The 27,317-nt window shown below is 34.4% G+C and overlaps 1 protein-coding gene across 6 annotated transcripts in view; it reads right to left on the bottom strand.

Moving 5' to 3' along the window:
* Positions 1–27,317, bottom strand: part of LOC128229259 (FMRFamide peptide receptor frpr-18-like) — a 101,461-nt gene that overhangs the window by 1,620 nt on the left and 72,524 nt on the right. For 4 of the 6 annotated variants that reach the window (XM_052941054.1, XM_052941058.1, XM_052941056.1 and 1 more), the window contains one exon: positions 14,953–15,094. The gene's annotated coding sequence lies outside the window, so the exon portion shown is untranslated. Of the gene's footprint in view, positions 1–14,952; positions 15,095–19,667; positions 19,876–26,605; positions 26,731–27,317 lie in introns of those variants that run through there. The other 2 variants (XM_052941057.1, XM_052941053.1) reach the window with 2 other exon arrangements.

Below are 27,317 nucleotides of genomic sequence, written 5' to 3'. Positions count from 1 at the left end.
TCTATAAAAGTTTCAGTATTATTGTTGATACAGATTAAATGAATGTCATGGTATTTCATGTTCATTTTTAAACTGAACAAACATTCTATGCTCTCCTTGTTTAGGATATATTATTGGAATCATATATATTATTCGAGCAATGTCTAATTAAACCAGAGAACAAAACAAATGTGCGGTTATTGATTCCATATGGAGATATATAAAGGCTGTTTATTTACACCAACAACAAAATATCGCAGTCACGTTTTAAGGTTCCACTTAAGTTGAACAAGATGAGCAACACACAAGCAAGAATTGAGATTACCAGCATTCTTGATCAAGGGTTTTGTGCACTTTTGTTAATTGTTGCTTTTGTCACTACTCTGATAAGAAATCATGTAGGATCTATTGCTGGGATTTATTGCATCTAGGTTTATCCCTCGGGCGGCCCAGGAAAACTCAAGTGATGGGTTAAACACTCTCCAGCAAAACCAGGTAACAATTAGGCTTGTTTGATTGCCTCTGATTGAGATTCTTACATCTGTACGTTATCACTTATCAGACGTTTTGGTGCGGTACGTCATTCAATTGATTAATATTAAATAGGACGCTTCATTTCCATATGCTGGATGTCATCATCATGGTTGTGTTTGTTTCGTTAAACAATCGAGAGTAGTAAGAATATTACTAGCGAACTCATCTGATCAATTTGAAACTGGAAAAGGGTGAAAAGTGGCAAAGCTTTCCTGCTGTCACAAAGGCTAGCCACACCAGCGGCACGGACACCTGGCCTCTTAAAATGGACAGCAATGCTAGTTTCGTAACATAATTTAGTATGATTTTATATAAATTTGTATTCAAACTAAAGAAAAATAACTATGCTGAAATAACGATATATTAATTATTTTACAATTTAAGATTATTATCGTTTAAAACTTATTAGAATCTATAGTTTATGTGCTATTACCGAATGTCAAACTATGCGGAATCATGCTAAGGCGGGGTAACAAATCACCAGTGTCCCATCACAGTTAATGGCCACGTCCAGATAACGATAATGTGCCCCCATTATAATGTGGTCGTGACAGATGCGTCATCGCCACATGATTTACGGGAGGCATACACGCAAACATACAAAAGTACAGTCAGGACCATGTAACCCAAAATATTGACATGCATATATGCACACCAAAACACAACAACCGAACTAGGGTATATTTCTTTTAACCGCTGTTATTCGTTTTTAGATTTTTAAATGATACTATTGTGTTATTTCAGCTCTCAGTTATCATTCAAACTATCAACAACAAAACATTAGCATATTTTTTTCTGGTAATTCCAATAACCGTGGCTTGTCGCTGTACTCTTCATTGTATTATTGATATTTCAAGCAAATGTTTGTGTGATGTTGATTTAACTCGTTTACTTATGTTCTTGTAACACTGTACGTTTATGATGACATCCGAGATATGTACTTGTCTACTTCAAAGAAATTAATCAAGGCGCCAAAGGTTCAAACCAGTCAGATAAAATTTACAATAAGACACAGATTTAACAGTTGAATAGATTTTTTTCATCAAATAATAGAAGCCATTGCAACATCAGGATTGCGAGAGCACGGCGAGAGCAGGGCCTGTCAACTGAGGCCGGTATTGATATGTCAGTCCAGTAAATCAGAGGACCGGGCCCCGATTTGTTAAGTCGTTTTTACAGGATCAAGCTTAGCACACTAGTTTTGTTTTAGTCAAGTTTATATAAAATTGTCAGTCTGAAGAGTTCTGTGACTATTAAAGAACATTAGTTATTTTAATCATGATAAAAATATCTCTCATGTGTAAAGCCAAGTTTAATCAAGTTGTTTTGCTGACATAAGACACTAATGAGAGGCTGATAATTTTGGTACTTCTTTAATGTTTTTTTAAGTAACAGTTACCATGGATTGTTGTGTATGATAAGGCGCAGTTACCGTGGATATTTGTGCATAATAAAGCGCAGTTACCGTGGATAGTTGTGTATACTAAGGCGCATTTTCCATGAATTCATGTATACTACGGGGGAGTAACCATGCATTGTTGTGTATATCAAGGCGCAGTAACCATGCATTGTTGTGTATATCAAGGGGCAGTAAACCATGCATTGTTGTGTATATCAAGGGGCAGTAACCATGCATTGTTGTGTATATCAAGGGGCAGTAACCATGCATTGTTGTGTATATCAAGGCGCAGTAACCATGCATTGTTGTGTATATCAAGGGGCAGTAACCATGCATTGTTGTGTATATCAAGGGGCAGTAACCATGCATTGTTGTGTATATCAAGGGGCAGTAGCCATGCATTGTTGTGTATATCAAGGGGCAGTAACCATGCATTGTTGTGTATATAAAGGGGCAGTTACCATGCATTGTTGTGTATATCAAGGCGCAGTAACCATGCATTGTTGTGTATATCAAGGGGCAGTTTGTATATCAAGGGGAAGTAGCCATGCATTGTTGTGTATATCAAGGGGCAGTAACCATGCATTGTTGTGTATAACAAGGCGCAGTAACCATGCATTGTTGTGTATATCAAGGGGCAGTAACCATGCATTGTTGTGTATATCAAGGGGCAGTAACCATGCATTGTTGTGTATATCAAGGGGCAGTAACCATGCATTGTTGTGTATATCAAGGGGCAGTAACCATGCATTGTTGTGTATATCAAGGGGCAGTAGCCATGCATTGTTGTGTATATCAAGGGGCAGTAACCATGCATTGTTGTGTATATAAAGGGGCAGTAACCATGCATTGTTGTGTATATCAAGGGGCAGTAACCATGCATTGTTGTGTATATCAAGGCGCAGTAACCATGCATTGTTGTGTATATCAAGGGGCAGTAACCATGCATTGTTGTGTATATCAAGGGGCAGTAACCATGCATTGTTGTGTATAACAAGGCGCAGTAACCATGCATTGTTGTGTATATCAAGGGGCAGTAACCATGCATTGTTGTGTATATCAAGGCGCAGTAACCATGCATTGTTGTGTATATCAAGGCGCAGTAACCATGCATTGTTGTGTATATCAAGGCGCAGTAACCATGCATTGTTGTGTATATCAAGGCGCAGTTAACATGGACAGTGTTTTATGCTAAGGCGCAGTTACCATGCATTGGTGTGAATACACATGCGCAAAAACAATGGATTGATAGATTGAAACAGCTTTCAAAAAGTATATATATCTATATTCGCTACTAACGTTCATGTGTTTTTACGGACATTTTGTACACAATTAAACGAATCTTAACTTTAACTTTCACATATTTTTGTGTTATTATGACCTGGTTTTAAAGCGGTTGACTAACGTATATTCACTATATATGCTCAAGAAATAAAATCCACGTCGAACTGAAGAGATCTATACCTTACATGTTTTTGATATTAGATATAAATGATAATTATCATAAACAAGCAAAATTAAGTATTTTCTACATTGTTATTATTATTTTTATTATTATTTAAAGATGCACTATTACTCCCAAATAAGATTTAACACAATTAATACAATTGTTTTATATACCAAAAAGGATGAACAAATGAAAACAATGGTGCTTATGAGGATTTGGAGCTTAATTTGAAAGAAAGGTGCAGAAAACAAGGTATAGCTACCTTATGAGACGATAGTAGATCGCAGAAAATCTTTAAGCATTCAGAAATCATTTAATATTTTTGCGTTTTCAGCTATTAAAATACACGGTTATAATATTGTTATATTTAATTAATATTTTCCATAAATGCATTATTTAGTAAGTTTAGTTTAGTCAAAATTGATGATTGTTATACATGCGTACGTACTGATTTTGAAAAAGAGCGTCACTTTAAATACACTACCAATAATTCCTCACTTCTAATGTTACCGCTGATCAACAATAGGAAACATACTCCTTAGTACCTCACGTTGTTTTAAAGATATTAAAAATATAGGATTTATTAGTGCAATTATTAGTAATATTAGATGTTTCACACGAGTCACGTTCTTCTCAGATTAGCACAGTTTAAGCTATAATATAGGCAATTTACTACTGTTATAACACTCTCCGTCAGCATCTGTTGAATCATAGTTCAAGTCGTTGAAAACAAATACATAGCAATACAGGTATTCTTCTGCAAAAGGGCACCTTTGGAAGAGCTTTTAACTGATCAAATCCTGTTCTTGATATATATAAATATCCACTGCGTGTTTCTACGACATTTGTACCGTTAAGTCTGATATTGAACAGTGTTCATTACCACGACACTGGAACTGTAGCGCTTTATATTAGACAGTGTTTATAGCCACGACTATTGAAGAGGCGACACATTTGTCACAGAAACAATTGCAGCACAACATGCAACAGTTTGAAGCCCGCTCGTGAAACATGATACCCAATATAACGAACCTAATAGTAAACTTACGTCAAACGTTCTATAACGGTAATATGTTTCCTTGGGGAATGTCCTTTTCGAACGAAAACAGTTCAAAATAATGAAAAGATTCAAGAGGATTGGGTAGAAATGAACGCTACAAGAGTGAATTGTTGATCACACTCTACCGAAATAGTCACCGGGAATACTTCATGCGTAAGTGAATTAAAAGCGTACTTTGAACCACAGAAGCAACATGTTGTTCTGGATTCACGGCATCCAGAATACGTGGATAGAAGAAACAAACCAGACCTACATAGGGGCATCACATAGTGACAGGGCATTTGTCAAATTAAACGAATATATCATTTAAAACAAATACCTTATTTAGTGGAAAGTAGACACTCACATAACATTAGAACATGCTTTATCGCAAGGTTTGTGTGCAGATTTGTTAGATAATGTTGTATTTTATGGCGCAATAAATTTTGTTGTCTCCACGATAATGGTTTTCGTTGGAGGGCAGCATTACGCATTTGGCCATGCAATCCGCAGGAAGTAGGAGAATGGCTCTAAAGGCAAATTGAAACTACGACATAAAATGATTATATGTATCTTCCATGGATCTGAGTGGGAGACAGATGTATTCCCATCCCAAGTACAGAATGTTTAAAGAAAACAAGGTTTACCAGGGTTCCTTAAAATATCTGAAACAAAGGTCGAGATATATCTTTATTCCAGAACGGTCAATTGTAAATGTTTTTTTTCACTCTTCCCGTTTCCAATGAAACAAGATACTTCTTTTTTTGCTGGAACCCTTTTAGCACTTTTGCACTGATTTGAGCAGTAGTTTACGGCTAAACATAAATTATTTCCAGGTTTATAATCAGTTTACGGATGTCACAGAATTGTTTGAAATCCATTGATTGAGCAAATGCATCCTTAAAACCGACATAATTTGTTGTTTTGAAGATTTATGAAAGTACGATTGTAAAATTGAACATCACAGATCAGAGCTTGGTTATCAACCAATGGTACTACATCTTACCGTTTTACGCTTAATTATTTTATAATTTTAATGTTCTCTTTTCTTAACTGATTGCTGGTTAATTTCCATTTTATTAGATTTATTTATTTTGCGACTGAGTTTGAAATTAAAATCAGGTATTTTAGCATGTAATGCCCGAACATGAAATTATATCCAAAACATAGTCACTATCATTCCCCAAGAGTAAGATTAATACTCAAAGCAAATGGCACAAGTTAACAATTCCCAGAACATTATGCTATGAGAAATGACCAAATTACATGCCATGGTATCTTACAAAACCCCTAAATTCACGAAAAATAAACGATCCGAAAGGTTTGAGGGTTGCATGACCTCATATTCAATATAATTGAAGGAGAGCGTAAAATGTGTAAAAGGTGTAAAAGGTAAAACGTCTGGCGTCCTATATCAACCAAGATAGAACAATCAACAAAACATATAGTGATACTTTTCTTGCAATTTAACAACCCGACTATTCACAACTGATATAAACTGATATCAAAGTATTGATTACGTGTATTAAAAACTGCATTCATAAGATTACAACGGTGACAAAATGTACTAATAGTTATAACATGTATGATAAAATGTAAATAAATCAATTCTCCTACCGTCCGTATAAATTCGAGCACTTCATACAACACATTAAATTGAAAGCTCTCCATGTATGCGTTCGATTGTTGTTCTTTCTACTGAACTATAAGACGGTATTTGTGTCGGTTAATGTTTCTCATAAGTATGGTATGACATTCCTAATTACAATAATACTTAGCAACAGCTTGCCATTATGTTGCAATATTAACCGCAAAATGTCGGAGCAGGGGTCGTTCGCACGTACGGAGTAATAAATAATGATTTATTTCAAATTATTTCAAAACATCTTATATGTATGCTGCAAAATTAAAAAAAATCTGACGACCTGCCTTTTTTAAAATTTATTTTGAAACATTAACAAGGAGGTCACTAGGCGCGTCATGGTGCATTTTTGATGCAATAAAATAAATAGCATACCACCAACTAAACGTGAAGCTTTTAAGAATAAATAACTACAATATTTATAAACAAATGAAAGATATAATTGGGCCCTTGTTCTTGAGAAATATTTGGCGAAAGGAAAACATAACCTCTTCAATTTATTGCCTGTAGGAACGCATTCGATTCCATTAGATTAGTTCCGACTATTTGTATATGTTATAATTCGTCTTTGAAGATGATCATAATGACTTCAAGGAGGTGGAAGCCCCCCAGTAGTATTCTCCCTGTATTGTTAACAGCTGCTGTTCAAATCTGCAATTAGTGGGATGCGCTTGAAAACACAATCATCCTTTGTTGTTAGACATGACTCTTGGGCAATGAACATTGGTATTTTCATATTAAATACTTCTTGTCGGATATTATAACTTGCATAACAAGAATACGCTTTATATTACCCGAGTTTGTTTTATAGCGAAGAGTTCTAAGGTGTTTTAATAAGCCTAAAATGCACACAATCCATGGAGGCAGCTCAGGTTCTGCTTGTGTATGTGTTTGGTTACATTGTATTCTCTTTAATAACGAATTTGTATCAAACTTACAGTTATGTGTCTTGCGGATGTCTGGTGACCTCATATTAAATTGTTTTAACCTTGAAAGATTAAACAGAAGGACTCTCTACTTACTGTTACAATTGAAATGAACGACGAATACACAGAATCTGCAGTTACTCTTAATAAAATGTATTGTCCGACATTAACTTTACATTTAAGGTAATCAAGAAGCAATCCCCTATCAAATGAAACCAAAATTATATGGGCTTTACCAGGCATCAACATTTAACATGATGAACGATGGCATAAAAAACGAAAAGTTTAATTGTACATGGCCATGGGATATCTAAATAGGGCATGAAACATAATGTTCTCAGAGATTTTGTACTTTCCTGACATTGAACATTTGAATTTTGTATATATTACTTAAGTTTTTCTGAAAATTGTAAATAGTCGTCAGCACTTTAACAAGGAAATTTATTGTTTGAAATTACTTGAAACTATGCTAAATGACTACTTCACGTGCAGACATTTGCAGTAATTTTACCATTGTTAACAATTAACGATCGCACGAACTATGCAAGGTGGGGATAAGTGTACCCTTCAGATATGAAATCACTGCCACAGACTGCGCCTGACGTGTACAATAAATATCTGGCTGGGACCGTCATATTAAGAGAAGTAAGAACACAGTTCAATGAAGTTCCCACATATCAAGCCACGGAATGGATCCACAAGGTTTGCAAGACTGCCGGGTGAATCATTGGGGACTTTTAGAAAGTATCAAGTCAGAGATCGGCCCTGTATCACCTGGGCCCAACGGTCGAAAGTTTCTATTCAAACGAAACACTTGCTCTCTTTGGACTTCTCGATGATGAAGAAGAGACGAACGACAATGGGCTGAAGCTTCAACATACGCGTATACACGTTGAAGAAAATATATTGCTTCTTTTGATGTCTTTGGCCTAACAACAAAATCCAAAACAGCAAATGAATCTAATCATGAAACGAAATTGATATCTATAGCAATAAAAGACGTTGCTGCAGACGAAGTCTTTTTCCGTTTTCCGACCTGTTGAATTGTGCAGTAAGGGGTCGGCACTTTGAAGTTGAAGACTTTGAAGTTAACCGGTTGATAGAGGAAAAAAAACAGAAGCAATTTTTCGCATCAATAAAAATGGTCAAATCAAAGACATTCACTGATTTGTACATGAAAACTTTACGAGATAGGCAGAAAAATGACGCAGTAAAAAAGGGCTGACATAAAGTTGCTACAGCGGATTTTCAATGCCGTAAAGTCTGACATGTCCAAACTGCTGAATAGTAACAACATGAACTGGCGTCTGTTCCTCTCTCCTTGGCCAATGTGAGTGGAAACATACAAAACAATGTCACAGATTATCCTTGCTTTTTACCGCTGATTAAGGAGTTCAAGCATTTACAGTGTCAAGCATTTGGTGACTATGCACAAGGGTTGACAGTCGGTATTCGAAAAGTTCAATGACATAACTACGTACGTTGTTGTAACGTTCGACCGGTTTTGTCGTGGCAATTCCATCAAGAATGCAACTCGAAGCAAGCGGTCTGGAAAGCGACGCCTTATGTGAAAACTTATTACCGGCCCAGAAACCCAGAGGTTCCCCTTCCTTGGGTATGGAAATAGTTCATTAGCCTAAATGAAATCATATCCGAAATTGCAGGATTTCTTTCCAATGATGTATTACTGCGTGCTGAAACCTTGCCACCTGCATCGACACTTGATACTGGAAAGGCTACACAAATGATGTCAACGCGAACTCAAGTAGCCAACTTCTTGTCCGTTCCGTCAACTAACGATGCATGCACATTATGCGTTTAAGTTATCAAGCAAAGATCCGTCAGCTGATGCAGATTTCGAGCCAGAGGATCCGACTATAGGCTGTTGGATTATAGAATAGGGTGTAATGAAATAGATGAGCAAACCCTCGGTACCTGTCTCCTGTTTGCAGTTAGTTGCATGTGAATGTGGATACACCAAATGCAGCACATCAAGATGCAAATGTTATGAATCTGAGATGATGTGCATTGTTTTGAATGTTATTGTGAGGCATCAGGATATGCCAATCATGTTGGGAATGAAGAATGACTGAATATTGTGGAATTCCATAGTTTGCCGACATTAGTTTTGATGATTAAAAAACACTTTCGCACTAGTGAGATTCTTAGTTTGTATATTTTAAACATGTGTTGGAGTATGTGTTATATAGATGTGGATAGATGTGTTTTTGTCGAACCTTTGACATTTGACATTTAATTATCTGGCGATACTAATAATTCACATGTTTTCAGATCAGGCCCTTCTATTGCGCAATTCAGTGCTAAAATACACAATAACTTTGCTTTATGTTGAAATTAAAGTTTTATTTTACCTCATTTGCATGTAACTATTTCTGCAAAACAAAGTGTTGGTGTTTACAATACTTTTTTATGACTTTCAAAACTGATAAATAAGCACTATGATCGATTATATCCATAAACGGTTAAATGCACCTAAAGACCTTTGAACTTTTAAATACGTTTTTTTTTCAACAAAGCATGTTTTGATATAAATTAAACTTTAAAAATATGAGAATAAACAGATTTTGCAAACGCAAATAATATTTTCTGAGATCCGAGGCACACAAAAGTGTAGTTTAACATATTGTTTGCAAAGATGACTATATCAGCGACTCAGTATGTAAACGATTGTTTTTAATTACCAACTTTTCCCCGAATAAATGAAGGATACACGGTACTATACCAATTTCCCATGTTTTTCAATCTCAAACGCAGTTATCTCCCTTGGTAAACAGCGACAAGGGGAGTTAATGATTATACGTAAAAAAACTTATTGTTCCTTATTACATTCGTCACTCAACCTTTTTTAATTAGATGAACTTATGAACTGTAATAATAGACCTAAATTAATTAGGCATTGTTCTGTAAAATCATCTTTCTGAAATTCAGATGACTCACTCTCCATACTCAAGATCTGTTGATGATAACAATCCATTCCAATGTGTCTTTTTACTTCATATTTTTCACTGATGTTGTTAAGTAAAGTTTCTTTTTGTGTGTTTGACATGTTTGATCACTGTTTTATTTGATGTTAATTAATATGTGTTTCATTGTTTTGTTATATCACATAAATATTATATGCCTTGATGAATAAAAACTTGAACTTAATTGTTTGGGTCGCAAATGTCATCCAAAAGAATAAATTCCACATTATTCCCTCTTAATGTTTATTCTTTCCCCCGTTCAATTTATTCATAACAGTAAAGAGTGTTTTCAAAAACAAATACAATAGTTACAGAAGTATTAATAATAATGTCTTTCGAACATATGTATACTTGACATGTTATCATTGAAATATATAACAACCTTTTTTTTGGGGGGGGGGGATCTACAAGCATGTTTTTTCTTAATATTTTTATCGCGCCTTCTTGATGCAGTGCATGAATATTATTGTACTTTACTTATTTGTTTATTTATTTACCTTGTTTATCAACTTGTTTGCGTTACAACTGCAGAGTTTATTTTACCTGCATAATGTGCATTAAATCACTATGTAATTGCGATAAAGAAAAAAACGCTGTTATTATTTACTGTCGTGCGCAATAGAATGTACAATGGGTAATGCGTATTTTATTCAAGAAGCAGTCTCATGTTTAACATTGTACGTTAAAAGTCTGAGTTATATTACTTCATGTTATATTACTTCATATGTAATATAACTTCATTTTACTTTACTTCATGTTATATTACTTCATGTTATATTACTTCGTGTTATATTACTTCATGATATATTACTTCGTGTTATATTACTTCATGGTATACTACTTCATGTTATATTACTTCATGTTATACTACTTCATGTTATATTACTTCATGTTATATTACTTCGTGTTATATTACTTCATGGTATACTTCTTCATGTTATATTACTTCATGGTATACTACTTCATGTTATATTACTTCATGATATATTACTTCATGTTATATTACTTCATGGTATACTACTTCATGTTATATTACTTCATGTTATATTACTTCGTGTTATATTACTTCATGGTATACTACTTCATGTTATATTACTTCATGTTATACTACTTCATGTTATATTACTTCATGATATATTACTTCGTGTTATATTACTTCATGGTATACTACTTCATGTTATATTACTTCATGTTATATTACTTCATGGTATACTACTTCATGTTATACTTCTTCGCGGTATATTATTTTATGTTATATTACTTCATGTTGTACTACTTCATGTTATATTTCCTCATGTTAGATTACCTCATGTTATACTACTTCATGTTATATTACATCATGTTATACTACTTCATGTTATATTACTTCATGTTATATTACTTCGTGTTATATTACTTCATGGTATACTACTTCATGTTATATTACTTCATGTTATACTACTTCATGTTATATTACTTCATGTTATATTACTTCGTGTTATATTACTTCATGGTATACTACTTCATGTTATACTACTTCGCGGTATATTACTTAATGTTATATTATTTCATGTTGTACTACTGCATGTTATATTTCCTCATGTTAGATTACCTCATGTTTTACTACTTCATGTTATATTACTTCATTGTATATTACCTCATGTTATACTTTATTACTTTATGATATACTACTTCGTGTTATATTTAAGGAATGAATCGCGGGGTTGATGTCATTATCGGGGTATGAACGCAATTGGGTTGGTCAATGTGTGTGGAGTCCGAAGGACTCCACGCATACTTTGACCAACCCAATTGCGTTCATATCCCTGATAATGACATCAACCCCGCAATTCATTCCTTATATTTACACCAATAGTTCATTATTTCATTCAAGAATTGTTAAAAAATACTTAATTTCATTTAAGAAAACCTTTCAGTAATCCGTTCTTACCCATTCGGTAAATAGAACGACCCGACTATAACCGGAAACATTTTTTTCAAATGACGTCACAATAACGCGGGAAAAGATCAATCACTTGAAATCACTTTAAAACGTAAAATTGAAACACTTCTGGTACCAATATATTTAAAATATAATAAACTAACACTTTTAAAAATGTTGATCTATATTTTACGGGACCTGCAGACACAATACAATCAATAACAAGATCAATAGCTTTCATGTATATTGTTATGCAATGAATTACGATCCGAACATATCCGAAGATGTTGCGTTCATCGATTGATGATCGCAATTGCCGAAAGGCCGTTCATTTAAGGAATGGAAGTTGAGGTGTAAATATTACTAAATGTTGTATAACTTCATGTTAGATTACCTCATATCATACTACTTCATGTTATACTAATTCATGTTTTATTACTTCATGTTATACTAATTCATGTTAGATTACCTCATGTTATACTACTTCATGGTATATTACTTGACTGTAACGTAAATAAGGAGTAGGGGTATTTTGGAAATAAATCAAACAAAAATCAGGTCGCCATGCAAGTGGTTTTCAAACTTGTAATGAAAATATGTAAGACCTATGTAGAAGCCGCCATAGCGAGAGTAAAGGCCATATAACTATTAAACGATTACGTCCCAAGTATACCAAGGGTAAGTTAGTAAAATAGACATGCAACACAATCATTGGATCATTGCAAGGGCTATTGTGTTGGTCGTAAAGTCGCGTTCTAAGTAGTAAAAAAGTATTCTTAGCTGCCAGTATATATCATTTATGTATGTAAGACAGACATGCCATTGAACCAGTTTATCCTGATGCCACGGGAGAAAAAAACGGATTTAATAAAGTATTGTGAAGAAAGTTTGGCACTGGTTGCTGTTTTACTTCAAATGGTTAGCAAAGACAGACCTCGTTTACATGCTTGTATTTAATACGACTGTTCGTGATGTTGCAGTGTACAAGTGATCTGAGAGTTCCACAAAATTAGTACATGCTCATAAGAAAATGTAATTGATTCAAAAAACCGATTTGGTGTATGACCGATTCAGTTGTTGTTGTAATTTAAATGCTAAGAACTATTTGTGTCTCTGGAAAGACCACATTCTGTATTTTAAACTCTAAACTATTTCCAGCACCTAGCACAATGTTTCTAACGGTATCCTTCTTATAGTAAGAGACGTTTTTGTCTAAATTAATTGCAAAAAAAGAGCTCTTATATAGAAGCCAATTATATATATATTGCTCACACAAAATAGCATGGGCATGTTTGACATTGTTTGTCATGCAAAACAAGCTACTGCTGAGATGGTTACAAGAAGCATATTCATGCACGCCATACAGACATTATCAAGCCTGGACATTAATGCATTTGCAAAAAAAAATATCATTATTATAATAATAATAATAATAATTATTATTATTATTATTATTATTATTATTATTATTATTATTATTATTTATTTTAGACATTATTTAGGCTGGTCCTTCACAGCAGCCATTTGTATAAATCTTGGATAAGTTATCAACATGTTGTATTGAGGAAAGTTTGCACATTTAAATGAATTGTTGGTTAATATCACGTTTAGTATAAATATTGACCAATCGCAAACAATTTGGCTAACTTTAGAGAACTAACCAGTTTTATATAATTGGCTACCGGTCTTCATTTACGAAATCTTCTTTAAATAAAGACAAAAAAGCTGGAATTCTTCTCAGGAAATATTACAATCATTAACTTTTTAATATTTTGAAATATGAGGCATATGACTTTTTTCATTTTAAACGTACTCATTATGATAACAATTGGAAGCAAATTACTTTGAAATAAAATCAGAAAAAAATGTGAAATTGCAGCGATTTTATGTTAATTGGAAGATTTAACATTTATTGCAAATATTTGAACTGCCTGCTTTGACGTTACTTTTTTGTTTGTTGTAAAATGGTAAAGGGTTAAATTTTAAGTTGTAACGATTTGTTAAATGTAAAAATGTTCGTGTAATCATAACTATGTAAACTATCAGGAATATATTTGTTCAGACAAAACAAACATATTTGGTTTTCTTAAAAGAATTTTGATAAATCACATCTTACTGCCAAATTTACAAAACTTAATTAAGTTGTCCAAAAGTCGTCTTTTGGCTAGTTCGTACATTTAAACTACTTGATTGGTTATTAGTCATAGTTAGATAAATATTGACCAATCAATAAATAGTTTGAAAAACTAAGCCTAAACATAAAAAATAACCAAAATATACAATTGGCTTCTGACTTAACTGTTTGATTCAATTTCATATCTTTGAAAACACATGCGCTCTAAAACAACTGATGAATGTTCAATGACGGGTTTTGACGGAGTTTACACTACGGCAAATATGTCAGCAACCATTCATCGTCAAACCTTGAAATGTTGAGGTAGTTTGAACTTTCTAGCAACAAAGTCTCATTCAGGGGTGTACAACTCTATAGCAAACTAGTCATGGCTTACAAAATATGTAAAGACCAGTCATGTCAAGTATCACAAGTACTTAATTGACACCATGGACGAAATTGCCTCCTCGAACTGGGCCCTATTAGACGCGACCGACAGAAAAACCAATCCGCGGTATAAGCATGTATACACCTATTCAGACCATAAGCGCGGCAATCAAAACAATATTACTGTTCAAGAATGTACATGTCCATTTTCCTTTAAGATACTCAACAACGCGCGGTTTCCCAGGAACTGAGTTCTGTAATTATTCATTGTTAATAACGCAAGCTACTCGAGCGAGAAAGACGACGGCAGACAGAAAAACAACTCCAAGTGATATTATAATAATAGTTTCAGGTTTCCTTTTTCGATCTAACCAAGTGCTGACAGACAATCAAGTTGAAGTTAATATTGTGCGAAATTAAATTAGTTACAACAGTTGGAATAAACGAGTATGGGCATTTGAAGAATTAGTCTATTGATTTTATGATGGGGAGTCGTTTGATCAATATAATGGTGTTACAACGTGAAACAAAATCTCAGTTAAATAATAGTAATAAGGCCTTTACATGGAAGTAGTGCATACCTTATACCACAGAAGACACGGCGTCCTATATTGCTTATAAACACGTCGATTCAATAAGACAAATGAGTGGATGGAAATGTTGCTCTACAGAATACGGCACCAATACGTCAGGATTTTCACGGAAATGTCGGTTTCGAGAGGGCTGAAAATAAAGGAATCGAAGCATGAGACAAACCATACATTTTCTGAGAACATTTCAAAGAAAATTTCATATGCATGCGTTTGTGGATAGGAAGCCTGAAAAGAGGTTGACAGTGTCACTGACAGGAACGGAAATATAACACTGTAAAACGACACCTGACGTCACCGATTCTGAACTGAACTGGTAAACACTCCCCATTCTTAAATATAAACTCTTTGTTGTAACATTCAACGATAATTGTATTAGGCAAATAGTTATCCGTAATTGAAACGGATTCGGGGTGTGATCTCATTTCCCAAGAAGTGTTATATCAGGATTGTTCTATGTGTGAACGTCTCTAGGGGTCAGGGACTCGGTCTTACATTCAGGAAATGCCATGGAATATATTAACGCCAACTTACTACTATTGCTTTCCTATTTTTGTTTATTTTATTTATTTAAAAAAAGCAATCACGACGATGTACGAATTTAGTTCGAGTCGTCTATCTGCACGTGTAGTTTGCCATCAGTCACTCACATCCATGCTAATGCAAATGAAAAAGTTGAAATATAATATATATATATATTGAAATATTGAAATATATATTTTTTCCGCCGTAAAATTTAGTCATGAAATTTAGACATCATTTACTATACTTTTTGTAACCTTTAATACTTTAAAACAAATCGAAACTGAGTATAAAGATTTTAACATTATTCAGTTTGTACACAGTCGTACATCTAACATTTTCACCACAATGAATGAAGAGAAATTGCTTGCAATAGATAAAGGTGAAATGCAATAATACGGAAGTAATTGTCGCCATACATCTTCAGCGCTGACAACTGGTCATCTCGCGTTTCGACGACGTTAGATAGATTACCATATAACGTGATAAGCCGTGGTCAGCAAACAACTGCGCAACCGTCCTGTTAACCAAAACTTCATACAAGTATTGAAGTAACAAATCTATTTCAATATCGACTTCAGAAAACAACGTCGGCAAAACGCCATTATCCCCGACAAAGTTTCCATCATTCCAGATCATTTGAATAAAGAAATACACAAATTCCCTTGCTCCTCGCAGTTTTCCATCTCTGATCGACATCAATAGTTCCCTCTTTGAATACAAAATAAAAAGATAACTTACTCGTAAAATCTGAAGTTAACGCTTTTCTTTAACACCACCCCCATACACATGTAGCCACAGTTACACCTCAAATGCAACACAAAATATTCACATGGTTTCCTCAAACATTCAGATCTATGTAGCTATCATTATCATTGATCAGGAATTACATTGTGTATCACATATCCCAATGTAATCAAAGTTGTAATGTGATCAATTTAGTTTCTATTTATTTGTAAATGTGGACTTAATTTGCCTAATGAATAACGAGGAAGATAAGAAATGAGGAAACGGTCATCATGGTCTAATGGTCAAGTGATGCTTTATTGTCATATTCTTCATACATACGCAACATACCCGAAAGCTTACCGCTCGTCTTGAATAAAGCGATGGGGTCATATAACGGAAAACAGGATGAGCTATGTGTTCCTTATGTGAGTATATAATATACATTGGACTCTGTTGGATCTATGTTCGGGAATGTATTCTTTGTATTCTTAGACAACAGAGCTTCTTTTTTCTAAATTGTATGCAATAATCAAAAAAGGACATTCACTTATCACTTAAGACAAACATTTAAATGCGAAAAATTTCTCTTACTGAAAAAGGACAATGTATTGGAAGAAATTGCAATCCTTAGTTGACACATCCTTATTATATTGCGGCTCGCTTTGCTATATAGGCAGTTGGCTATAACACTGTGGCATGGCAATTCTGCACAGCGTCACACGTTAACGGGAAGGTAACCTAGGGTTCAGTCCACTTTGCCCGTTACCCGGAAGACATGCAGAAAGAACGTAGCAAATACCTGTCCAATTGGTACTTTTAGAACAATAAAACGTCTTTGAACTATTAATCCCGATAATTCTTACTTAATTTGTTTTGACATCATGTTTGGTGAAGATTTGATCAAGTTAAGCAAAAGCTATTTAAGTTTGTAAAATGCCTTGTGTGTGCTGGTCTTGTGCATAAGTTTGCCTTGTATGTTGTCTTGTGTATGCTTTCTCGTGTGATGTCATGCGCTTGTGTTTGACTTGTGCATGAGTTTATCTTGTATGTTTTCTTGTGTATGCTTGTCTTGTGTGATGCCATGCACGTGTGTTTGTCATGTTCGTGAGTTTCTCTTGTATGTTGTCTTGTGTATGCTTGTCTCGTGTAATGCCATGCGCGTGTGTTTGTCTTGTGCATAAGTTTGTCTTGTATGGTGTCTTGTGTAGGCTTGTCTCATGTGATGTCATGCACGTGTGTTTGTCATGTGCGTGAGTTTGTCTTGTATGTTTTCTTGTGTATGCTTGTCTCGTGTGATGCCATGCACGTGTGTTTGTCATGTGCGTGAGTTTGTCTTGTATGTTGTCTTGTGTATGCTTGTCTTGTGTGATGCCATGCACGTGTGTTTGTCATGTGCGTGAGTTTATCTTGTATGTTGTCTTGTGTATGCTTGTCTCGTGTAATGTCATGCACGTGTGTTTGTCATGAACGTGTGTTTGTTTTGTACGTGTGTATGTATTGTGTATGTGTTTGTCTTGTGCATGTGTTTGTCTTGTGCTTGTGTTTGTCTTGTGTGTGTATTTTGCTTTTGCGTGTGTTTGTTTATGTGTTTGTCGTGTGCAAGTGTTTGTCTTTGTATGTGTTTGCCTTGTGTATGTGTTTGTCATGTGTATGTGTTTGTTTTGTGTATGTGTATGCCTTGTGTATGTGTTTGTCATGTGTATGTGTTTGTTTTGTGTATGTGTTTGTCTTGTGTGTGTATTTCTGCTTGTGCGTGTGTTCGTCTTGTGCATTTGTTTGTCTTGTGTGTTGTTTTTCCTGTGTACTTTTCTTGTGTATGTTTGTCTTTTGTGTGATTGTCTTCTGTATGCTTGTCTTGTATGGTGTCTTGTGTATTTATGTCTTGAGCGTTTGTCTTGTGTGTTGTTATGTGTATGTTTGTATTGTGTGTTCTTTTGTGTATGTTTGTCGTGTGTGTTGTTTTGTGTATGTCTAGCTTTTGTGTGTTTGTCTTCTGTATGCTTGTCTTGTATGGTGTCTTGTGTATTTATGTCTTGAGTGTTTGTCTTGTGTGTTCTTTTGTGTATGTTTGTCGTGTGTGTTGTATTGTGTATATCTGTCTTGTGTGTTGTTTTGTGTATGCTTGTCGTGTGTGTTGTTTTGTGTATATTTGTCGTGTGTGTTGTTTTGTGTATGTTTGTCGTGTGTGTTGTTTTGTGTATATTTGTCTTGTGTGTTGTTTTGTGTATGTTTGTCGTGTGTGTTGTTTTGTGTATGTTTGTCGTGTGTGTTTTTTTGTGTATATTTGTCGTGTGTGTTGTTTTGTGTATATTTGTCGTGTGTGTTGTTTTGTGTATGTTTGTCGTGTGTGTTGTTTTGTGTATGTTTGTCGTGTGTGTTGTTTTGTGTATGTTTGTCGTGTGTGTTGTTTTGTGTATGTTTGTCTTGTGTGTTTGTCAGTGTTTAAGGAGGATCGTACTATGGTAATTTTATGTGTGTATTCCCGAAAATATTGCCATATTTTGGGTTTATTAAAGAAAACACCACGATCACGGCAAACGTTTAAAGTAATTTCATGAATTGAAAAGATCGTACAAAATCTCGTTTGTAGCATCTCGATATTTTTCTGGCCCCGGAGAACCTATATGTATAATTACAAATCTACTTTAGAGAAATCAGTCTCACGCATAAACAACAAAAGTAAAGTGCATTTCCTCGCGGATTTATGGGCTAGACACAGTGTTGCAAACTTCCAAGAGGACATGCAAGAGCTACACATATGCAAACCAATGACCATTTACATATATTGAAGCCATGAAAAGAGCTTATGAAGGATAAAGCTAATGTCCTTTGTACGTATATCAAATTTAATGTATAACATTAAAACGTGTCAAAATTTTGGTCAATATCAAAGGCTTATAGCGTCATTGTATGACGCCTAGTTTATCGACGACGCCCACACCGACACCAATGCTATGACAACAACTCATATTTTTTCTTCCAACGACAGACAAGAAAAACGCTTACTAACGAAAGCATTTATAAGTACATCATTATCTATGGAATGTGATAAAAAGTCAGAGAGTGTTTGCTGAAGTATTAATTTTATGAGACGGTCAAACTCAGTGCACATGCTTGCCGACACTTGGACAAGTTTAACGACTGTTAACAACCATTAATCCCTAACCTCCGATATATCTCTCTATCCATTTTAACTTTAGTTTCATTTTATGATTTCATTAATTTAAACGGATTTATTTATTAACTTTATGGTTAAGCAGCCAAATATAGAACATCCAGATCCAAATATATCAGTTTACGCAAATAAATCAGACGCAGTTACAGTTTACATGATACCGTTGAGAATAAAATAAATTGTAAAGTTGTTTACTTTATCAAACATGCCGTACATGCGAAATGAAACTTATACCTTAACAACGATAATCACTACCACTCTTGCAGACGACAACACTAACCTTTTTGTCAACGTCAATACAGATGAAGTGTTCGGTGTATCCAGTTTGTCTCTATTTGTGTAATTAAAATATTAACAAACTTATCGCAGTTAACCATTCATTGTTTTCTATTACAATGTCAGTATCTGACATTGTGTAAATTATTCCGTTTGATAGCACAGCTCGGATTATCGGAGCGAATGTGCTCGCGCGCGCCTCTCTCGGCTTATTGAACATCGGCTTTCCCCACAGCACAACCACTATCTCAAACATCTTTATCAGGTTCAAAGATTAAACCTGTAGAAATTCCAATAGAAATACGTTCAGGCAATTAAATGAATATGTATTTTGAAGTAAATTGTTTGATAATTTCTTCCAATAAATGTTATCAGATAACCTAGTTGACGATTTGTTTTTTCGTTATTTGTCATCGTTATAATACTCAAGTCTGTGTAAGGGAAAGCGCACGGGTACATGGACCAATGTCCACTATAGGATCAGATCTCGAAATTCAATCTGAGTTTAAGACGCTGACTCAGTTTATCGTGTTTTGAATGTTTCAAAACTTAATTATATTTTTTGTGTTCAAAAAGCAGCTTTAATTTAAAGTATTTGAATACCTGTTTGAAGTAAAATTATAGAATCTTGCTTCGGCTTGAAAGCATATGTGGTGATATACTTTTACAATTTTTCCTTCAATTATAAAATTGATATATAGTAATAAATTCCACCATTAAACGTTACCATAGAATGTGCACGTTGACAGATGTATAGCGACATCATGATTAATCCAAACAGACATAATTGGATGAAGTGAAACATTAACCGTTTTTGTATGTTATAATTGACAATTAACCACACGTATTTCGACATTTGTTATTTTTTGAAGTTGTAAGTGTGTTTCTTTGAAGATTAAGAGGTTAATGTCGTTAAGGAAATTGAAAAACTCAGCGTTAAATGTTGTACCTACAATGAGTAGTTCCCAACCTTTTTGTTTATTGTTTCCTCGGCTTTCAGGTAATCTAATTTGGATTCAATACTGCAGTGTAGTTATTTCAAAGCATTATAGGTGGTTAACTTATCACATGTAGCAATATTCTAAGACGTTTAAAAACTAACCCATATGTAACTTGTTTTCTTTTCTATCTGCGTTGTTTCTGACATATGTCCTTGCCAGAATGGGTCAAGGACTTAACATCCCGGTCGGTGGCTTCCGAACCTTATACAGCTCATGGGAGCTATGCCTTCTATGGTTGTTGTTAATGTTAGCATTCGCGTTTTGAACTCTGAAAAATACGGGACGCATGCAGTTTTCATTGTCAGCTGAACGGAGCCACTAAACGATCAGCTAATTTGATATAATCAGAGACAATTTCTTTTCTCATGAAATATTGACATTGCGATCAAATTGCATGACGCTTAGTTGTTAATTATTTATAAGTAAATAACACAAGGATCATAAAATTGATTTGAACACTTAAAGAACTCAAGAAAAAAAGAATGGAATTGAAATATGTTCAAAAATAATTAAGTAAATGTACGGGTGTTTATGGAATAAGTTTAGTTGCTGAACTGTGAATCTTATTTGTTATGAGATTTTAACTTGAAATGACATCTGTTAAAAACAATTGCCCGAGAAAATGCCTTCGATGTACCTTTTTTTAATCTAAAATCAAGAAACAAAGGTTTAAGGTAGCGGGGTATACCTTATTTAGGTACCAATTAAAAAAATAATGACACGGGTTCTAACCAAAACTATCAATATACATACTGTAGGAAGTAATGTAAATGAATACTGAGCTGTCACACATACATTTGTTTTTGTGAGTCCGGCAAAGAAAGCATTGCAGTCGAATATGTACACCCCTCACACTCTAAAGACAGACCCATTAAGCAAAAGACAGCCAAATGTGTTAAATATAAACCTAACATAAAAGGCACACATTATCGAGGTAATTTTTACTGTTTTTAAATTTCATACGCATTGCACTTTCTTAAATTTGTCATAGCTTAGAGCGCGACAGCCAAACCACATAATATAAAATCGTCTACCAAACCCTTACTCCGTGTGTTCAATACTTATTTAAACCTAAAACATTTCGTTGCAACGCATGTGTTCAAAGCAACTATTTTACATGTTCAATTTCAAAGGTACCTGTTCACAGCCAAGGATGGCATATTCATTTTTGCAGGTTCAAATGAATAGACAAAATGTTAAAATAACTGTGTAAGATGGGCAAATCCTTCGGACCATGATGAAAGTGATTAGTCCAAGGGGTATGAAAGCAGGGCCATATTTATTGCGCCGTTGGCCAAGCTGCCATTAAATCTTAGAGTGCTGTACAGGCCCTGAATGGGCTGTGTTTTCAAGAATATTTTTTTTATTGTTGTCGGCATTGTTCATCGAAGAAATATTACTCACGTGTGTTTTTTTCTTAATGCAGATTTTATTTTAATTGCCATAAATCAATGCTGCTTTTAGTTTTTGTCCCATATCGGTCTGACATGTCGTTAAACAATGATGCACGCCACTTGGAGATCAACGATAACCTAACAAGGTCACCGTGAACGCTTCAATGGAACGTCTGGCAAGTAATTTTAGGAATTATACATTTTAAGTCACTTACTATAATTATACGATTAAAACTCTGCTGGAATTTTAAATGCTGTCTTTCCATAAATTTAAATATTATTCTAGTTATCATGTGCAGGTATTACACCAAAGTTATTCAAGCATTATTCACTGTGAAACTAAGGGAATTTCTTTTAACATCATAAAATACTGGATCTGAATATGACTTGATATGTACATTATTAAAAGCCAAGGTATTATGTTTAATATAGTTCACACCACGTGCAAAAAATAACTCAAACCTGCTGTTTTGCCTGGTCAAACCCAAAATAGTTTCGATAACATGAGGTGATCAGATCCTACTTCAAAGTCCTTCTCCAAGTGCAAACTGATCGAAGCATAAAGATACACTCAGCTTTTTAGATATATTTTCTGAGGGAATAACATTCAAATTAATTAAATTAAATGTCGGCCAAAATGTTTTTTTATGAAAACAGACGCTTAGAATTGATTTTGTTATGAAAAATGACAGATTAAATCTGCAAAGCGCATTATACCGAGAAATATGATTTTGCTGTGCCTCGCTCCACGCTCTTTGATTTTATAGTGAAAGGAAACCCTAACCCCTATACAAGGCATTACGAATTGTTATTAAGCCGTATCAATATAGACCTAACTCACAACAACTAAGAACAAACACATTTTAGCATTTAAAGGTCATTTAAAATCTATTAAAATCTCATTAAAATTAAAATAAAGAAGCTATTCATATCATACCTATGTCATTTAATATATTTAAAAGACTGTTGATCACTGTCGACAAAAACAACACACATTGGACAATTATATCGATGGCGCCGCGTTGAACCATGGTACATGCGTTCTGGGAGAGGTAATACCTTTGGAGGAACGAACTACTTCCCATAAACAGGGAACCAACAGTTTCGGCTGGATTGAGACTGTTATTAATATAACTTCACCGTTCGTGCTTTTGTACCATAAACAATGAAAACTACACGGAAATCCAGTAGTCAAAATTTCAAACATAAACATTGTTTAGAGGCCCAAGGTGAAGGCCGAAAGGACACTGAGCGAGAAACACAATCGTATTAACATTGAACTCAGACCACACACCCATCAAAATCGCTTTCCCTATTACTGATAGGATAACAAAAGATCAAGGTTGCCCTTAACATTTATATTTTATTAGTCGAAAGTTGAGATACAGAATGGCACGGTATAGAATTGCGTGTTGCTTGGAAACGTCACCAAAGAAATGACAAGTCTTCGGACAGAACAGCATTGTAGAGAAAATATCCCACACTTGTCATAAAGAACAAACATATAAGGGAAAATATAAACAATCTAGCAAGTATATTTAAGGACGTCTTTCGATGAACGACCAGACAGTATTGAGCTTAAAATCGATATTATATGGAATAAATGCAAGAGAACAGCAGTTGAGAATGACTCAGATCAAATTTTCAAATTAAATACGAAAATATACAAAACATGATAATGGAATGCATATTGCTGAAAATTAGAGATAATGATGTTATTTAACGAAATTAAATGATTCCAGCAATAGCTCAGACAAAAAGCTATAAACGTGCTATAACAAAGTGTGCAGATATCAAATATGCTTGAGCACCACACTCATGATGCGGGTGTGTTCTTTTGAAATTATTTGCTCACATGAATTTGAACGTATTGCTGGAATTGTTGTTATTTCATGCATTTTCTTTAACAGAATGCCATCTCAACTATTAAATATGTTTAATAGTGCACAGCTAAAATGCACGCGATTTAAACATTATTTACAAGAAATATACATATATATTTGAGCTGTCCGGTAAGCGCAGTGGTTACTGCACTCGCTTCTCACCTAGGCGCCTCTAGATCGATTCCCGGCATGGGCGCTTGTGAGTTGGGTTGGGGGTCACCAAACTGGACAAGTGGGTTTCTTCCTGGTACTCCGGTTTCCCCAACAACACAATACCACACTATGGCGTAATATCGTGCCAAGGAGAGTGATAAATATAACTTTTTTAACAATCGTTGTAAAATTAAAGTATAAACTAAGAAAGATACAAGACAACACAAACAGTCAGAAAAAGATCATTGGAACGACAGCCTTTGAACAATTTAAGGGCACCCATGTGATAATACATCTTTGAAATGGCAACTTTTGAACGGTTGTCTATGATACTCATGTGATAATACATCATTGAAATGGCAGCCTTTGAACGGTTGTCTAGGACACCCATGTGATAATACATAATTAAAATGGCAGCATTTGAACGGTTGTCTAGGACACCCATGTGATAATACATAATTGAAATGGCAGCATTTGAACGGTTGTCTAGGACACCCATGTGATAATACATCATTGAAATGGCAGCCTTTGAACGGTTGTCTAGGACCTATGAACTTTAGTCGAGCAGACAAATTGGTTCTGCGACCATAGCAATCCTTTAGTTTAATAAAATAGTCAAAGTATTAGTACAACTACATGGTAGGAACGCTTTTCACTTCATTAGGATATACACTTCTATGTGGACCATTGCAAAATGCGTATTATTCAAATTTCGGCGATTTGTATTCTATAGAACGATTTGTCGCTGACTAGATTTCGTAGAATGAATTTACCTACAATAACTTTGTGTATGGTTTTTAAGAAAATGTTATTGACAGAATGATGAGGTCTTGGCGAGATTTCAATCTACGATGAAATAATATTCTATTACGAGTAATCAAGAAAACTGGGCCAGTATTCAATATTGGTCTTAATCGGATCTAAGATCGATGTAGCTAATGGGATTGCTTGTTATTAATAACTGACCAATAGAGTGAATAATGTCAATGATGTATGACCATACGATTAACTTAAGTTTTATATGGAATACCAACCCAGAGCTTGTGAAGCGAGCTGCGATACAGAAAATAGAATTTGACTCGATTAGCATTGGTCCACTAGTATCCAAAGAACATAATAGTACATTCTACATAAAATTGAAGGTCACAATCGAGCTGCGGCCTCACTTCAGAATGTTCCGTTGCTTGTAATGCGTCGAAACTATACACAGTAGGACAAGTAATATTTGGCACATGTGTTTATCTAAATATGTGTATTATAACGAATTAACTTTCATCTAAACTTTAAAGGAAAGATAAAATACTATACTAACCTTAATTTCAATTTAAAGTAATACAATAACAGAAAATAATCATAATATAATGATTGTTATCTTGTACAAAAGACTCCTCAGAGCAAATCAAATTTTCACAGCAATTTCAACAAGGAGCATCAATACCACATATCAAATATAAAACACAACAACAGCCAAACTATTTATCAAGTTTTGTAATCAATGTAACAGTGCTTTACTTTGTTCTCAAAACGTGCAATTTAAAAAAATAGGTTATAGCTAGAAACCAAGTGATTTCTGAAGATCTTAAATGTTTTTTCCATTAGGAAGACATGATTAAATGTGCCTCTTAATTTCCATTTGCATCTATAGCACATGTTTTAACATTTCAATAAATCAAAATGACGCCCTTTCTATTGTCGGCGTGATGCAAATGTACTCGCCTCTCAAGTCAATAAGAACGATCTTACAACTAGACTAATCAAATCAAGACTTACGTCTTCATCTAAATTGATGAACATACAAATGGATCATGATCGTATTTCAACAGCTCGCAAATACATATTGTAATTATTGCCTCGTGGTTCCAGTGAGGCATATTTCCAAAGCAATACTGATTATAATTATATATACTTGACTAATAATTTTCGATCGTCGATTGGTTTGCATTGGAGGGAACATTATTGTACCTATGCAAGCTAACATCAGGTTTACGGCCGTTCAAATTTGATCCAAAGTGAATGATGGTTTAATGCCTTCAAACATATTGGAAAGCTGTTATCAAAGAAGGAATTTCAAAGACATACTTCTAGTACTCTGATCATCTGTTTCAAGGAATATTATTTTTTTCCAATTGAAGCCGTTGTATGCTGTAGGTTTCGGACAATGGTCAGAATGAGGATGAACTGAGGGGTGATTATGCAGGGTAAACATAGGACAAATGGGATACAATCATCAAACCACTACCTAAATATCAAACCAAAGGACCAGTACAGAATTTACTTTCCCAATCTGATCCAGGATGAACATGTGCTTCCTGAGTCGTAGGAACAGTTTGTTTACTGATTGTCAACCTCAAATGGGTAAAGTAAACATGAGCTTTAAAAGCATAACTGTAATTATTACATTAAATGTAAACATTCGATTGTACTCTCATCTGGTTGGCAAATGCATTTGAGGAAAGTTATATATACATAAAACGTTTTTTGTTTTTTTTTAACATAAAAAATCCAACTTACTTTTAACTGCAATAAGTCCTTTTGCCGTACGTTCTACTTTAGCATGGCAACAATCATACTTAGTTAATTATCCAGATATCACCAAGTATATTGAGGACGTTGTGATCAGAGTAAGTATCAGGTATGATCTCCTATATTCCGAGTCTTTCAAATATTCTTCGTCTGTACGATCATCTACATTCCGAGTCAGTGTGAACTTCACTTTTCTGGTACGATCTCCTATCTAGCAACGGAAACCAAACATCAACGCGCATATCAAGTTGAAAGATAATAAACACTTATTTGCTAAAATGGTTCATATACTTTCACAATCTATCGTAGATGTATTTTGCAATGATTTGTTTGATTAATGTGTTCTTATCAAACCAACCGTTTTTAAAGCATTAGTTTTAACAAGGTTTCGTCATTATATCTTGTTTTCAATAGAACTTTGAACAGCTACTCGATTCTGTGGGTTCGGATATTTTTAATCTATTTGTTATCGTTCCAATAAAGTAGGTATTATTTTAAGTGCATGTAGAATAAAATGCCTAATACCAAACTAGTATTGTCAGTGTTGTCTAAGGCTAGTCACCTATATGTTGACTCGCAGTTTAAAAATTATCTAACACTGTTCTTTGCAAACTGACGTCATGATTTCACGATGTATTATATAATTATGTTGTGTGTTGTTTGTAGATGTGTGTGTGTGTGTTTTAGTGTGTTTGACTTG

This window comes from Mya arenaria, chromosome 3, assembly GCF_026914265.1.
Source record: "Mya arenaria isolate MELC-2E11 chromosome 3, ASM2691426v1".
NCBI lineage: Eukaryota > Metazoa > Mollusca > Bivalvia > Myida > Myidae > Mya > Mya arenaria.
Note: the sequence above shows the minus strand (reverse complement) of the source record. Positions and strands in the feature narration are given on the sequence as shown.